Raw genomic sequence first — 18,244 nt, 5'->3', positions numbered from 1 at the left:
AGTCACCGTGGCAACCTCATCTCCGTGAGAAATAAAGTAAAAGGCATTTTAACCCTGAAACTGTGTTTCCATGTTCTAATACGCTACTTGTACCAATTGCAACCCATAGTCACAGTGGCAACTTTGTTTCAGTGAGAAGCAGAGTAAATGCATATTAACTCTTAAAATGCGCTTCCATGTGTGCGCGTCAGGGTCAACTAGAGAAACAAAGTCATAGACACTCATGTGTATAAGAGAGAGCTTTATATAAAAGAGCAAATGTATATTTAGAAAGCATCCCAGCCGAGTCCAGTTCATGTCCATAAGTCCAGTATTAGCCCATATGCGTGATACCATTCTCTGAATTCCTCTTCAGACTCATGGGACACATGCAGTGACGCTGAATGCAGGAAGATCACAGGCCGGTGGGTGGAAAGTCTTGTGGATCTCGTGGCAGCGGAAGCATCGCAATGCTGGCAGGGGTCTCCACGTGGCTCCTCCAGCTCCAGGGCTCTAGCAAAAAATGAAGCAGAGAGTGTTCCTCTGTATTCCGCCTCCAGTGAGCTATTTATCTCCTTCAAGCCTCCACATGAGGTCATCAAGCTACGATCTGATGGACAGGCTAGACTCCACCCCTTCACAAATTGACAGGAGATTTATGTCACTGCCACACCATGTTACTACTACACACCACTTGTGCTAATTGCTCACTTAAAAGCTTACGTCATGTGGATTTCACCTCAGTAAACTATATCAAATGCAAATATTGAGGAGGGGGTTGTAAAACTTGAAGGACTCTGAACTTAGATCGTTCCATAATTAAACGTGCATAAGTATCTCCTTTGAAGGATCGATGGTCACTTTAAGAAATGGAAACTGTAAATGCATCGTGGGGTATTTTATAGAAGAGAGATGCAGAACTCCAGTCAGACTATTCATACTCAAAGGGAAGACCATCAGCCTATTTCAAAAGCTTGGTCAATGAATGTAGGCATATTTGCTATATGTTCAAAATAAGAGCCTTGTGACATTTATGTATGTATTTTTTTTTCATGCATCTAAGTTAAACCTCTTTTCCCCTTCATGCAATAAAAAAGGATCCAAACAATATCATCCAATTTGGGGTGTGCTATGTTTCCTCTTTAACAACAAGTGGCACACTTGAATGCATCTCAGGAAATATCAACTACTATGGAAAGGTGTCTGGATGCCTGGTAGCACTGGGGGTTAGACTTAGGAATGCTAACCACAAGGTCATAGGTTCAACCACCAGCTGCTCCAGGGAGGAAGCTGAAGCTGTCTGCGTTCACACATGTTTCCAGTCTCAGACACCGTGTTTAAACTCCCCGTGAGTCGCAATCCACTCAATAGCAATGGGTTTGGGTTCTGAGAGGAGGTGTATGACTAATGATGACTAAATCTGACAAAAAGCATGGAAGAATGTATAATAACTAAATTGTCTGTGTGGTTACATTTGATGGAGGAATTAGAAACATTTACAAAGTACTTTACATTTGATAAGGCATTCTTTTACTTTTCCTGGTGCCAGCTTATGAAAACATCTTTGCCGGGGCAAAGGTGAATTACTGAGACTAAACGTGAGCTTCCTAGACACACGAAAGTAATGCAAGTAGTCTCAATTGCACTTGATTGAACAAATTCCACCCTTCCAATCCTTTCTTCCGTGATCTTTCAAAGAATGCTTCTAAGATCTGTGAAGGGCTGTGAGCGCTGCTAAGCAAAGGGCTTTATTTATTAAACTATCAAAGAACATAACAATAACCGCCTCGGGAAAGCTTGCTGTTAGGAAAGATGAATATTTGAAGAATTATTATAACTCTTCCAAACATGACTTTTCTGCCAACTGCGTGCTTCGAAAGTTTTCAAGCACACAGAAAAGTTGGCAGCACTAACACAATGGGCACCTGTACAATCTCCCTTGGGTCTAAGACATGTCACTATTTTTTCCTCCCTTATCTTTCTCTGCTCACTCATGCCATCCACCGCTGCTGCTGTCCCTCAGTCAGACCCTTCACTTGGGATGGAAACGTAGGTAAGCAAAGGAAGGGGGGAGGCCAGTATAAAAAGTATACATCACTATCTTGTTGCTGATCAGTTGTAGACTGAAGATTAACTCAGGATCTGAATGTCTGACTTCCTCTCATGGGGGAATTGTCAATGACAGAGGGAAAGGTGCTTGGGTAAAAAATAGTAGAGGGAGAGAGGGGGGTAGCATTTCCAGGATATCTTCCCATGGCTGGACTCCTGTGACTCATGGTGACTCAGCAGGAAGAGTAGAGAGCTGTTGTGTACCATTCTCAAGAGAAATGTTCTCAAGAGAAATGATGTGCAGATGATCAGTTAGTGAGATTGTCTTCCGGTTGATCCTTTCTTTCTCCCCTGCCACAGACAGTAAGAAGTGGCTAAGGAATCAGGTACACACCGAAAATGGCTATTATGAGCTCCCTCTCTAATTAAAAAAAAAAAAGTTTAAGGTAGTGGATTAAGGGTTGTACTGTGAGTCGCAAGACTGGCAGTTCGAATCCACCAGACACTCAGTGGGAGTCTGCTCCCATAAAGATGTACAACCCAAGAAAGCTCACACAATGGTTCCACTTTGACCTTGCTGTGAGTCAGAATGGATTCCTGTTGGTGGGTGTATGTAGGGAAGCACTGAAATGTTTGGGAGAAAACATAAATTCGAGGTAACTATTTTTAAAACTTCAATAATCCATGTAAGCATGCAGATTATATGTATGTCAAGGTAAGGCAGTAATTTAAAACGCTCAATTTCTCTATAGTTTCCTGAGCATCCTTCTTACAGCTGTCTCCATTTCCACTTTTATTTGAATACTCTCATCTGCATCCTGCCAGGCTCTTCTACCTGCTGCCCACGGGACATCGCACATTCATATGGCAAAGATATTACAAGCTCAACGCCTACACAGTGCTACACGTCATCCTTTTCCGTGAACCTGCTCTTCAAATACCATCCCCTGCCCGAGTTGACTAAGAAAGAAACTGGACAGCTAATCAGTCACTGAGTCACCTCCCAGATATCTCTGGCATCCACCCTCCAGCTCAGCTTTGGCACCAAGTCAGCCCCCATTGGCTGGGCTATTAATATAAACCCGTTGCTGATCTCGGTGGCTCCAGTCGGCAGATCTCTAATCCGAGCTTCCAGCCGGAGTGATCTTTCTAAATCAGTAAACCTGATCGTTCTTCCTAGGGCTTAAAATCCATAAGCAACTCCTCACTGATTAACAGATAAATTCCAAACTCCCTAATTGACCAAACCAGTATCTGCTCTTTCTCCAACCTTATTGATTGCCATACCTTAGCCTCTGGAATTAGGCTTTCGTCAAACTGAATCTGTTTAAATTCAGACGTTCAAGAGCTCTATGAGAAACTTTCTAGTCCATTTTAACCATGATGATTATCTTTTAAGAAATAATATGTGCATATTTTGAATACGCAGATGAGTGTTTCTCAAACTTTAATCAGCTGGAGATATTTGTTAAATTGCAGACTGATTTAGTAAAGCTTCAGCGGCTGGAGATTGCATGTCTAACAAGCTCCCAGTGATGTCAACGCCGACGATTCACAGATCACAAGGAATAATAAGAGTCTAACAGCATGATGACGGGGTGCCCTGGGGGCATCGTGGGGTATGTGTTGGACTGCTTACAATAAGGCCAGCAGTTCGAAACCACCGGGGAGAAAGATGAAGCTTTCTACTCCTCTAAAAATGTAGTCTCAGAAACTCACAGGGATGGCTCTCCTCTCTCCTCTCTGGTCATTGCGAAGCAGGATGCATTCTAGGGCAGTGAGGTTTTCCTCTTTTGTAGCAGTAGGATGACTTTCTGAGTTGCTGCTGCTGTGAGTTGATTTTGGATGGGCAGCAATCATGTGTGGAAGTGCAGGGCTTCTCCATAGGGGTTTTATAGGCTGCAACCTACGGAAAGAAATGAGCAGGTCTCTCTCCCGCAGATCCACTGGGTGGGTTCCAATCACCAGCTTCTCATTTAGCAGCCGAGCTCTGGAACGAGGCCAGGCAACGGCCAGGGCTTCTTTCCAAGGGAGTGGTCTCATGACATTTTTCTCCTTGTGTGAACTGGTAAATGAGAAAGAGCTCTGTCGTTGTTGGAGGTAGGTTCGGACCCGCAGTGTTTCTGTGCATACCAGAGCGACGCGCTGCCCAGCCCTGGGCCGTTCTCACAACTGTTGCTGTGCCTGAGCCCATTGTTACGGCCACAGTGTCAACCCATCTCATTGGGGGCTTTCTTTTTCGCTGCCCTCCACTTTACCAAGCGTGATGTCCGTCTCCAGGGACTGGTCTTTCCTGACAATATGTCAAAATTATGTAAGATGAAGTCTTGCTGTCTTTGCCTCTAGGAGCACTCCGGCCATCCTTCTTCCGAGACAGGCTTGTGTGTCCATTTTGCAGTCCCTGCTACTTCCAGGCTTGTTCTCTAGCACCGCAGTTCAAGTGCATCTATTCCTCTTCAGTCTTCCTTCGTCCATGTCCAACTTCAACATGCACATGAGGCGATGGAGAGCACCACTTGGGTCAGGCAAACTTTAGTCCTCAAAGCAGCATCACTGTTGCTTCAACAGTCTGAGATTTTAATGCAGCAGGTTTTTACACAGTGCAACACACCTTTCGAGCTCTTGACTGCTGTCTCCATGAGCACTGACTGGGGATCCAAGCAAGACAAAATCCTTGTCAGCTTCAACCTTTTCTCCATTTATCGTGATGTTCCCTATTTGTCCAATAATGAGGATTTGGGTCTTCTTTATGTTGAGTCGTAATCCATACTGAAGCTTGCAATCCTGATCTTCATCAGGAAGTGAGTCAAGTCCTCCTCACTACGACATAGACTTAGTGTTTTAAATCATACATCCATTACAAATGAGGAGCAATGTGACAGTTCACTACATGAATAAAGGTCTGGAAGTTGTTCTAGTTTTCTAAGGTGATGAAAGAACTTAATCTTCACCAAGCATAAAGTAATAGGGGCATTTTAATCTCAAAAGACTCATTGCAATCAAGAAAATGCTGTGTTAGTACAACATATTCAGACTGTTAAATTGATATTTTATTGGGCATGGCACTAACTTTGTGGCTTTCTTTATAGTTAATTTGTCTATGTCTTTTGTTTATATTGTAACTATAGGCTTTAAGGTTTAGACCTGGTTTCAAGTTTACACATAGTGAAAAAAAGATATTTAAATTGATTGTGAGGTACACGAGAAATGCATTCCTTTTTTATAAGGTCTAAATATTATTCAAGTCTAAGAGGTACTAGACCAAGATCTTTAATGCCTCATGATCTTTGGTGCCTTATTGGGACCTCTGCCTAGCATATTTCTTCCCTAATTTCTTACTAATCTCAACACCTTGCCCCTTACCTTCCGCACTTAGCTAGCATCTGTTCTTAGTAAGGACTTATTCTTTTTCTGAGACCCGTGGTTAACTTTATACTATAAATGTGTTTTGTCCTACTTTATTTCACAATGTTTATAACACTTTGCACCACACTACCTTTACTGATTTTTTCCTAGGATCTCTTTCATCTCAAGGAATAAGATCGTGTGTTATTTCTATCTGTCCAGTGCTTGATACATCAGACCTGTTCAAGAAATGTTTTCTGAAGGAATGAATGGAGATCAAACTCGGCTGCTGCTTCCTACGATAGAATAGAATGCATCCCTTGTGTTCATTTTGGTAGGTGGACACACACATACACATACAAACATACCACACACATATAAACACACATATATCAGAGGGCTTCAAATATTCTGTGGGAAAAAATGGAATGTAAAGATAAGGGAGTCTTTCCATATGCTTCCTGATGCCCTCTTATATTTATATAAAACCCAAAACACACTGCCATTGACCCCATTCCAAATCATAACAAGCCTCTGCCGAGCAGAGAAGAACTACAACTTAGGGTTTCCGAGACTGCAGACCTCTACAGAGGCAGGCCTCATCCCTCCACCCCAACCCTTGAGTGGCTAGTGGGTTTAAACCACCACCCAGTGACTGGTGGCTTAACTCACAGTGCCACCAAGATTTAATAAGGTGTATATGCATCCACATATATACTTATAATATTCTTCTGTAGGTCATTTGATTTAGCGCCACTAATTTTAAAAGTTGTCCCCTCTGGAATCTTCTGGAAAGCTTGTGTCCTTTCCTAATTTCCCAGAGGGTCTGTTTGTTGAGGTTAAAGCTTAGAGGTTGCCAACAATATGAAAAGAACATCGCAATTATATTTTGGTTGATGCGTCATCAACACTAAAAATAGAATGGGACGATTGGAAACCTTTATCTAAATCTCCAGCCAAAGTATGGTTAAACTGTGTGGGCACTCTGGAATTGTGGCTTTCCATTGTGCAGGAGAAATTCTCCAGTCCGGAGTCTTTTAGCTCCTCTTTCCAAGTGCCTTGGCTTTGTCCTTCCATGTCTTTATTCCTGCCTTCCCTGGGGCTGGAAGAGGAAGTGCCATCCCATTTGCTTTTTAGAACAGGGCAACACTTAAAATGCAGCACTGGGTTTCATTTGTTCACCAAGCCTGGCTTTCTGGCCTATGTTAAGAAAGCAGGTGCTTTGAAAATCGATTGAGGGAGATGCTTTCTGGATTCAATGAATTTGCAATGTTGGAATGAAGAGCTGGTCACCCAAAAGGTGTCTCATCCAATTTTGTCCCTGGTGTACAAATATGATTGCAGTAAATATTCTTCGAGAGAATGGCTTTGGCAGAACAAAGCTGGGCCAGCAAAGCCCAGGTTTCGATTTTTATTATGCATTCATGGCTACCGCCACTCCTTTATCCGAACAGGATTCTCTTGTTCATAAGGGTCATAGAAAATCAGGTATCTCGTGGGTTTGGGATGATAGTTAATTATTGTACTGCTTTAAAGGAGCATTTCTCTACTAAACATCAGAACCAACCATCTTAAAAGGGGATTTCTCTTGAGTGCTCCCTCTTTTACACTCTAGCAACATGGATCTACTGTGTTTGCTTGCTTATTCCCCATCCAAGGGAGAATCGTTTTCCCAAAACCCTATCCATCTATGACTTCCTTCAGAAAGTTTCCCACTTATTACCAGGAGAGTTCATAGATAGCTTTGTTGTCTTGTATTGGCTTCCTGGAAGGTAGTTAATATCCAACGTTGTCTTTGTAAGCCTGATTTCAACAAGGGATGGGCAGATGAGTGTGGGTATTTGGAATCTTAAATCTGTGGTAGAGTGGAAGAACTACTGAATCGGGAGTGATAGGTGTGGCTTAAAAACGTCCTCCTCCATATGGTGTCAGGGTGGGTTATGCAGTGGGCGGGTCACGAGATCAGCAGTTCGAAACTGCCTGGGGAGGAAAAGGAGGCTCTCTGTTCCTGTGAAGATTGACAGCCTCAGAAACCCACAGGGGCACTTGTGTCTTAAAGGGTCACTTTGAGCAGGAGATGACTCGTTAGCTGTGAATGGTCTCCATATGGTCTGCCTGGGACATTTCTCTTTCCTACATTTTCTATGTTGGGCTGCCACATTTGATTGTTTCCTTTGTAAACAAAGTATTAATCCGTTTGTATACCGACTCCCTCACCCAACCCCTGTCACACAGTGTGCACTCAAATGTGTAGTACATTGCACTTTGAGCTAAATTAAATGTGGCATTCTTGTTATTGCCCTAATACAGGTTTCTCTGTTTCACACACAGATCCTTGAAGCAAAATGGTGGGCCCCTTTCCAGGCAATAAAGAGGAACACATTATTTACCCACTTAGTGTCTGCTGGATCGGAAGACGGTCCCACTCACATGTCAGAGCGTGAAGGTTCTTTAATACCAGTAGGTATTTACTATCTAACACCCTCAAGCAATTGAGCCTGTCTCCTGAGAGTTATTTGTCCTTGCAGTCTCTGCCCTACCTGCGCACGGTGCTCATTTCTAATGGGGAGCCCCTTGGGAGAGAGATATCGAAGCCATAGTCGGGATTCTGAGCATCTCGATGTCGATGCACTGGCCAAGCGGCTTGTTTATCCTCTAAGAAGTCAACAGGGACAAAAACAAGAAGAGTCACTAAATTTTGCCTTTTAAGGTGATAATCCAATTTAATACTTAGGGGATGGGGAAACACAGTCATGTTGTTGTTGTTGTTGTTATGGAAGGAACAAAATACACACACTATCCCAGTAGTGAGTGTTCTTGGGCTCTTCACAACAAACATGCAACAACGTTTACATAACGTTGTTTAAAGGGATCGAAGCAATGATGCGGTAGACGGCAATTTCTAAATCATTGCTGTTTTATAAAGCTTTTGGTGCTTTACCGTATAGGGTGGTTCACCCGGGCCCACATTGTATTGGCTCCGTGCACAGTGGCACAGAAACGCAGGTGTTTACCAGGAGAGAAGCGACACTTTTGTTACAGACTGTGTGAACTATAGCCAGGCGTTACCTCATCGTTACAGTCAGATTCACCCATGCCTTCACAGGATGCAGTTCTTGCTATCTTTTCCTGACACCAATTTCTACTCCCAATAATCTTAGGGGTTAGGCTATGTCTTAGACTGGGTTTTCTAAAAAAGCAAAACCAATGAAGCTGATAAATGTGCATATATGTGGTGAGGGCGGGGCACACGCGTGTGTGTGGAGAGAGAGAGATTGGTTTATACCAAGGAAACTACTCAAATGGTTGCAAACGTGGGCACTTTCCCAGTCTGTGAATCAGATGTCAGGCTGGAGTCTCCTCCTGGCTTGGGTGGCTGCAAGGCTGATGAACCCAGCATTGGCAGGTCAGACACCAGTGGCTTCTGGCTGCAGAAATACATGAATCCAAGGTCTGCAGGTACGATGCTAGGATGGTGATGACTCCTAGGATTGGCAGGCAATACAAAAGGCCTTCAGCTCAAGTTTAGAGAACCACAGGTCAGGTGCTTGGCCAGATGCAGACCCAGCAATGAGAAAGCAAACTTCTCCACAGTGTCCACTTCCATTGGAACTAGTCAATTGATTGTCTGCTCTTAGTCAATCGAATCATGGAAGTGATTTGCTGCTGTCAGATGTCCTCATGGGAGATTACTATTCCTAACCTGTCAAACTACTGAAAGTTGAAGCCCAACAAAGTTGACCCAAAGCCTTAGCTATCACAGTATGATATTTCTTGATAGTGAGAGTTAGAGCTCATGTTTTTATAGATTATAATACGCTACATTCTTTCTCTCAATTAATCATCTGTATTTAGTTGCCAGTGACTAAAACCAACAAACTGGATTTTTTTTGTCAGGGGAAAGGTACTGATATTGAAAACTTCAGTGGTAGATCTGATGTTTAGCAAAATGAAATTAAACTCTTCTTTATCTTAATATCTCCAAGCCTGTCCTCAGTCTTTTTCTTTGACCACTGACCTGAGCAAGAAGCCCCCTAGCTTTAAATTTGCTGTCTTATAAGAAGAGGGCTTCTCTCTGTGTGTGTATAGATCACATCTTAAAAAATAACTCCAATTGAGCCTTGGAGGCTTTGAGGGTCATGTGCACAGATCTGGGATCAATCACTGTAGTGAGAGCGTTAGGATACTCTGATTGGACAGATATATATCTTTTGTGAAACCTTGTGGCCAGGCGCCTGCTAGAGCTCTCTGATTTAGCCATTGTATTCAAGTCACACCTTGACAGTTACACACTCGGAGAGAAAAGAGCATCTGGGAAGATAACAGCACATGTCCACACTGTCTCCAAATGAGAGGCATTGCCTTCCTTGCTTTAGCAAATAGCTGGGAGCCCTGGTGGCAAAGTGGTTATAGGTTAAGCTCCTAACTGAATCTTCATCAGTTCGAAACCACTAGCTGCTCTATAGGAGAAAGGCGGGGCTTTTAACTCCCTTGAAGAGTCACACTCTCTGAAACTCACAGGGTGTCATTCTACTCTGTTCCATAGACTAGCTATGAGTCGGCATTGAGTCAATATCATTGAGTTGGTTGGTTTGGTAGAAACGAGTTACATCTGATCTTCTAGTATAGGATGTCTTTCATTGATCTGCAGATATGAGACCACATTAACTACTTAAACAAAAACCCCATCTCTTTGGAATGGACACAGAGTAAAAGATTGATTTGGTGCTGCTTGGTATCTGGGAAAGAATCTGGAATATTGTGCAAACAGTGTGCTTTTAAAGTGATCCTTGCATTCTGTTTTCATTTGTTCAATAGTCTTCTAGGCTATTTAGGCAGGTGGCGACACCGCCGGGCCAGAAGGACATACTGAAAAGGAAATATCAGGTAAAGAAAAGGACATACCAGGTAAGCAAAAGAGCATTTTTGGATAAATGAGGCAGTGTCATGCTGGCAAGTGTCGGGAAAATCCCCAAGGAAGAGATTAGAGGCAGAAAGGGACAGAGGCCATGCAATGTCTAGTCAAAAAGCTAAGTGTGCAAATCTGATTGGTATCGTATGTTCCTAGAAATAAGAAGCAACTCGGCGGATAGTTCTTACATTTCCAATTCCCAATTACTAAGGCATTTTTACTAAAATGTAACAGTGTATTTTAAATATCTGTTTTTCCTGCTGTACCCAACACAGACGGCAGCATCAAGACAGCCTCATCTAAAGAAATTTAAAAGAGAAAATTTAACAGCGAAGACCACTGAAGAGTCATTGATAGAAATTTCAAGAAGAAAATAACAAAGGGGAACATTGGTATTAAATTGGATTGTGAACAAAGTAATGCAGCTCCCTGAAGTGGGCGGACAATGTTGGTTGTTAAGCAAAATGAGTTAGACTTTCTGGAAAAACTTATTAAACAAACAAAGAGAAATTGTCGGCATGTAGTTTTAGGGAAACCAATTCATGTATCATGTATCTTGAGGTCTAACTGAGGGGGGGAAATAACCCCAACTTAGAAATATTCCGTAAGCAGTAAAAGCTTGTTAACCACATGATTTAAAGGCCCCTTAAAAGATAACCGGATACTTAAAATAGTCCTGTGGCTTTTTACTGTGAGAATGGGCACTATTTTTGTACAGAAGAAAACAATATGTGAGTGTTTTCAAATGCTGCCCAAGCTTAAAGCAAATAAACACCGTTTTCAAATTTGGTTGGGAAAATCACTGCCCCCATTATGTTTGTAGAGATTTGATAATATTTATAACTCCATATTCAACAATCAATAGCAGATGCGACTATGCTTTGCTTTGAACATTTTCAACATCTCCATGAAGATGTTGTAACTTTAAACGCATTGTATACTACTGCTTTATCTTTTATCAGCTTTTCCAGTTTGTTCCCCGACATGTTTTACTTTGTAATAGCTAATGACAGAAAGGATGCCAACTGTTCTTGTGTAAATCAGGTCTCTTTTATTCTTTTTAAGTCCAGAAAAGGGATAAAACAACAGTGCTCAAGCAAAAAAAAAGAAAGAAAGCAAAAGTTCATTATCCCCTTATTGTATTCTTGTCATTTTGTTGTAGCAGCGTTATTTGCTGCCTAAATCCGAATGTGCTGTTCAGTCAGGGACTTCCGCCCTGGCGAGCAAAGGCAGAGTGGTGCTTCTGGACAACTCATCAGGAAAAGGCATTGGTAGAGGTAGCCTGGGAGTGCTTTGCTTTTACATATAATCTTCAACTCAATGATTTTCATAGATTCAGGAAGAAGACTCCCAATACTTACTCACGCAAGGTATTATTTGCACCCATCTCGATGAAGTAACAAAATAAAGTTTCAAAGGCCTTAATAGTCCACGTCTTTGACAATAGATGCTGGGGTGGTTAGATTTTATAATGATTTGTACTGTGCAGAGGTGATGTCCAACCTGTGTATCAGGTCACAGCCTGATGATGCCTCCCGAAAGGTGTGGCATCTTGTATAAGAGAAACACTGGAAAACTCTTTCTCTCATTCTTTCTCTCTCTCTCTCTCTCTCTCTCTCTCTCTCTCTCTCTCTCTCTCTCTCTCTCTCTCTCTCTCTGACCCTTTGCTTACCTGCTGGCTGGAATGCGGTGCCTGCCTCCAGGGGCAGCCTCATGTAGGCCCCTGAACCCTGAGTGCAGTTATGGCCCTACTGTGGTTTTCACTGACCTTGGATCCACATGATTCTGCACTCACTGGCCTGAGATCGTTCTCCATCCTGCCTCATCCTTCTGCAGCTATTGGCCTGCCACTATGTGTGTCTCAATAGCACTGGTCCCAGGGACTGAAGTTGGACTGGGCTGGGCTGGGCTGGCTGCTTTCATGATATTAAGTTACTCCTTGCTACAAAGCTCTCCTTTTCCATGGATTCATGTCATTGGGTTCGTTTCTCTAGAGAGCTCAGCCCTCTCTCTTTTCTGCGGACTGCAGAGGGAAGAGCTGATGTGCTACGAGTGTGCATTGAAGAACGAGGCATTTCTCATGGCCCAGCCTTCATGCCTTCTTTCTATAAGCTTTCTCGGATGACACTCGGAAGAGTGTGCTCAATTTCACAAAACCAAGTGGGGGAAGAAATTCTGCATACTTACAGCTCATTGATGAACACACTGGCATTGGATTGGCCTCTTACCTAGATGGGAACTTAGGTGAACGTGTACACTGGCTCCTTTGTCAGTGGAAATGGTTACTCGAAGAATGAGCTCCTCTCAGGTACCCCTCCATTTTTCAGCCAAACAATAGGTGGTCCTGCAAGAGGAATAGTAACACTAGTGAGGTCAGAACAGCTTAGAATAACCAACTCGCTGAGTTCCAGGAGTCAGCATTGTCCCAAGGTCAAAGTTCAGGAGGGTTGGGAGAGAAGGTGTGGAGGTGGGAAGCGCAGTGGGGAGGTGGGATGAGTGTATTTAGGGATTGCAGCCAATGAAGTAAAATGCCTATGAATTGCTGAATTGCTGAGGGTACAACATTCTCTGCTCTGTAAGATTTCACCCATTCGCAACAAAAAGTTAAAAAAAAAAAAGCATAGAGGTCTAATAACGTTGGCATTGATTTGATCTGCTCATACCTTCAGACATTATTTTGTGTTCTCGTTTGGTATGTCCATCGGGCCCCCATTATGCTCTGTAGTCTTTGCTCCACATAGTTAATGAAGACGGGATCGAGGAAAATGACATTTGTTTCTAGCTTCGCTCCCCGTCTCCCATCCACAAAAATGTTCCAACTTCTCATGGCAGTGAACCGATTTCATACACCTCGAAGGGCTCAGACTAAAGAGGTTATACATTTGAAAAATTACTTCTATATACTTGTCATTTGGCACTTATCAAAGATTTTAGCAATTTTCATGAGCATTTAAATATAATAATGTGTTTTGTGCAATAATAATGGATAATTATCATTATCTACTATTTATCAAATGATATCATGGTTGTTTATAAACACTAATTAATCAAGATTTACAGAATCGTGTGAAGTTTCAAGCACAATGGCCATGTGGCATTTACCCACTTATTTCTCTAAATGCTGCTTTGAAGTTTGTGAGTATTTATTTAACTAATGATTATAGCTCATGTTGTTATCTGGGAACCTTGAAGTAGACTTATTTTTATCTTGTTCCAATGTTTTCCTTTTCTCTTAATTTTAGCAGTTTTATTGATATCTCGTTCACATATCAAACAACATAATGGCTTAAGCATGTTAAAGAGTTTAAATTAAAATACATTAAATTAAAAACATTTTAATTAAGAACAGGAAAAAAACAATAACAGTAATGAAATAAAACAGAGAAAACACCAATTAAAAAGAAGACAGAAAATAATAAAAACTAGAACAAATTTAAAATGGATCAAAAGATAGGATGTTAAATTGTAAACTAATTACATCTGCATTACTCTACTTTCCAATATTCTTTCTTGTAGAACAAGGTTATTCACATCCCTGGTCAGAGGGGATTCGCCAGACCCAATGGTTCTCAACCCTTCCTGATGCCAGACTCTTTCATACAGTCCCTCATGTTGTGGTGACACCCCACGTCCCCAACCATAAAATTATTTTCTTTGCTACTTCATAACTGTAATTTTGCTACTGCTATGAATCAGTCGACCCCTGTGAAAGGGTTGTTCGACCCCCCCAAAGGGGTCACAACCCACAGGTTGAGAACTGCTGCTCTAGAGGCTTAATTTACATAGGGACCCTGCAAATGGATTGAGTTTTTCACTGTAATCCATAGCCTTCTGCAAACTGGGTGCTCAGTGCTCAGCATACTCTAAGACCATTCTCTCCTCTGGTCTTGAGTTTTATTATTTAAAATCCTTGGATTACACAGGCTGGTGTGTTTCTTCCATATAGACTTAACTGACACCTCGTTTATGAAACTGTTTCTTTTAAGATAAAGCTTTAAGGCCCCAGACACTATTCTTTCTGATAGCCAGGCACCCATCTGATTTCTTTATCACACTTGTTATAGCACCCATAGCTTCCACAGTCTCTTCATGAGGTCCCTATGGTTTTCAAATAAAGTTCCTAGTCATGATTTCTAGAAGAAACCAGAAATAAATTTAACTAAGTAATTTTGATTTAAGGTTGTTGAAACTACATCCTGACCCAAACAAACAAACAAACAAATCCTAGATGACCAAAAGAAAGCCATGTTCACATAGCTTGTCTGCTGTAACCACAATACTAGTACACCTTGTATCTTTGTGCTAGAACATTCCTTATAGCAGGCCAGCCCACAAACTCTAGTGCAGGGTGCATTGATCTCACAAAGATCTTATCATGTGTCTAACTCTTTCTTTTCAGGCTTCCTCTTATTCTTTCTTATGCCTTTCTTCCCAAACATAAAGTATAGAATGTTACAATGGAAAAGATACATATATTAGAAATCTAGGGATATACAAATTATAACACACTATAATTAATAACATTCAAGTAAAATTTTGTTGAAGATCATCCAACAACAGTTGCAGCAGTACAATGAGTACAGGGAGTTACCAGAGGTTCCGGCTGGATTCAGAAGAGGATGTGGAATAAGGGATATTATTGTTGATGTCAGATGGATCTTGGTTGAAAGTAGAGGATGCCAGAAAGATGTTTACTTGTGTTTCGTTGACTATGCAAAGGCATTCACCAGTGTGGATCATAGCAAACTATAGATATCCTTGAGAAGAATGGGAACTCTAGAATGCTTAATTGTACTCCTTTAGAACCCATGCATGGATCAAGAGGCAGTTGTGTAAACAGAACAAGGGAATGCCTCATGGTTTAAGATCAGGAAGGTGTGTGTCTGGGTCATATCCTGTCATCATACTCATTCAATCTGCACATTAAGCAGATCATCAGAGAAGCTGGATCGTTTGAAGAAGAATATGGCATCAGGGTTGGAGGAAGGCTTATAAACAACATGGAATATGCAGAAGGCTTATAAACAACCTTGCTTGCCGAAAGTAAGGAGGACTTGAAGCATTTGCTGATGAAGATCAAGGATAGTAGCCTTCAGAATGGATTGCAACTAAATGTAAAGAAAACTAAAATCCTCACAAGTGGACCAGAAAACATCATAATAAATGAATGAATGATTGAAGCTGTAAAGGCTTTTGTCTTGCTTGTATCCACACTCAATGCTCAGGGAAGCAGCAGTCAGGAGATGAAGCAATACATTGCATTGGGTAAATGTGCTCCACAAGACCTCTTTAAAAGATTGACAAGCAAGGAAGTAACTTTGAGGAGCAAGATTTGCCTCATCCAAGCCATGGTATTTTCAATGGCCTCTTATGTGTGTGAAAGGTTTACATTGAGTAAGGAAGATCAAGGGAAAATTGATACACTTAAACTATGGTGTTGAGTAAGAATTTTGAAAGTACCATGGACTTCCAAAGAACAAACAGATCTGTCTTGGAAGAAGTCCAGCAAGAGTGCTCATTAGAGTTCTCAGGAAAGACCGGCCGGCCTCTGATGAAGGACATCATGCTTGGTAAAGTGGAGGTTCAGCAAAAAAGCAGAAGGCTCTCAACAAGATAGATTGACACAGTGGCTTCAACAATGGGCTCAAACAAAAGAACAATTGAGAGGATGGTGCAGGACCAGGCTCTGTCTCATGCCATGGCGCACAGGGTCACTGTGAGTCAGAACGTACTGGATGGCATCTCACAACAGCAACGGTCTAAAGCCTAGACTCTCCCAGGTTTATGACTATAGCAATTTATATTTAACATTGGTTTCTCTATGGAATACAGACAAAATTATACCTGTACTATCTCTCAAAACGGTGCCCATTATAAACGGGGATAACAATGGGGCCCGAGCTTGGTTCAGCTCCTCTTCTTTCATTCAAGAAATAATTTTTGAGTGCCCATTATGCATCAAGGAGCCCGGGAGGCGAGTGGTTATGCATTGGGCCGCAACCCCAAAGTCAGCATTTTGAAGCCACCAGCTGTTCGGCGAGCAGATGGCAGGCTTTCTTCTCTGGTAAAGAGTGACAGTCTTTGAAATGCTCACAAGCAGCTCTGCTCTGTCCAAAGGGTCCTTATGAGTGGAAACTGACTTGAGGGCAGTGAGCTTGCTTTTGGGTATTACACCAGATTCTGTTCAAAGGGATGGGAATATAGGTGTAATAACATTTGAAAACACTTGTTTCCATGAAGCATATCCTAATGAGTAAGAGGGGTAAAATATACATAGTGTGTTTGATGATGATAAGATTGATTGAGGATCCTAGATGATTCAACACTGGTTCTACCACTCTCACCATATCTCAGTTTTCTCATCGGTACATGGGCAAAGAAATCCCTTTCGTCTTGTTTTAAGAATTTATATCTTCTCACCAATCTGTCTTGCTGTGTCTAGTTAAAATTTAGTGGCTTCCCGTTGGTGCAATTATCATAGGAAAGAAAAAGCAAAGAGACTTTCTGTGAGACACAGCTAGATATGAGATCCAGGCAGTCTGGTTGTACACGCACTTAATTATTGGTCTACGTTATCTCCGCCCACAAGAATAGCTCAGAGCTTCACATATGCAATCCCATTTAAACCACATAAAAGTCCGATGACATAGGAATGATTAATGCTGTATTTCAGTTGTATAGATTAAAAATCTGAGATACAAAGAAGTCAAACAGTCGTCTATGAACAAGAATTGGGGTTCAGGTTTAGTGTCTAATTTCATAGACCTCGCTCTTGCACAGTGTGCTTTATCTCACCTTGCTTTCTACGTAATACGTTGTGGAGGAGCTCTCACAGCAGAGGTCAGTGTCTTACTCATCTAGAGCTGCTAAACCGGAGTTACCACAAGCGGATGGCTGGACACATAAGGAAAAACTTTCTCTCTTCAATGGCTTTTTAAGAAGATTCTTGTTTCTTCTGTGTCTGCTTCTGTTTCTTAGAGATCCCCTAATGTCTTGGTTTGCCTTTTATCCCATCCCTCTCTTTACTCTCTGCTTTGTTCCCTTGCTGACTCTCCCTGTGTCCTGGAGATGGTGAGGTGATAGGGCTTGCAAGCATGGCTCTCTCTATGTTACCCCAGAGTCCTCCATTCACTTTTTCAGTTCTCCAATAGCTCAAGAGAATTTCAATCAAAATTCATGGTACATTGATCCGACTTCCTTCACATTACAAATACAATCCACTGCCAACTGGGATTATAACCATAGCCATAGAGGTAATGATGTACACTGCATATTTTAAAGGCATCCAATCCAATCCATTCCAGCCAGGGGCTTTCCCTCTTTGCCAATGATTAAGCTCAACATCTATCTGCTCCCATTCTGTTGCTGCGAGAGTTGAGCTCTGTAGCCTTAGCTTACTCATTTCCTAGTCGAAACTGTGCTATGGGGCTCGAGTATTTGGAGGTGCTGAGGAGGAGAAGCGGAAACCGCTTTTTCCTACCTTAGCTCCGTGACAGCACCAATCCCTAGTGTTGTTAAGGTGCTTCTAGAATCGGCCTCATTGTGACCGTTTAGAGCGATACGTTGGGCTCCTTCCACAGAGATCAGAGTCAGTTCCCCTCAGGGATCCTCTTTGGCTCCTGCAGCACCTGTCGCCAGCTGGGCAGCCCTTCCTACACCTAACACACAGCTCTCCGGAGCCTTGGGTCACAGCTTCAGAACTCATATTCTCAACATTTTTATCTCTGTATTCCATACCATTGAGGCACTAGGACTGCCAACAATGGTTGCTTATATTCTTTTGGAAAAAATCTTTTTATTAGGGTTAACACAGCTCTTATCACAATCCATATATACATCAATTGTGTAAAGCACATTTGTACATTCATTGCCCTCATCATTCTCAAAACATTTGCTCTCCACTTAAGCCCCTGGCATCAGGTCCTCCTTTTTCCCCTCCCTCCCTGCTTCCCCTCCCAC

This window comes from Tenrec ecaudatus, chromosome 4, assembly GCF_050624435.1.
Source record: "Tenrec ecaudatus isolate mTenEca1 chromosome 4, mTenEca1.hap1, whole genome shotgun sequence".
In the NCBI taxonomy this organism is placed as follows: domain Eukaryota; kingdom Metazoa; phylum Chordata; class Mammalia; order Afrosoricida; family Tenrecidae; genus Tenrec; species Tenrec ecaudatus.
This window is presented reverse-complemented; position numbering follows the sequence as displayed.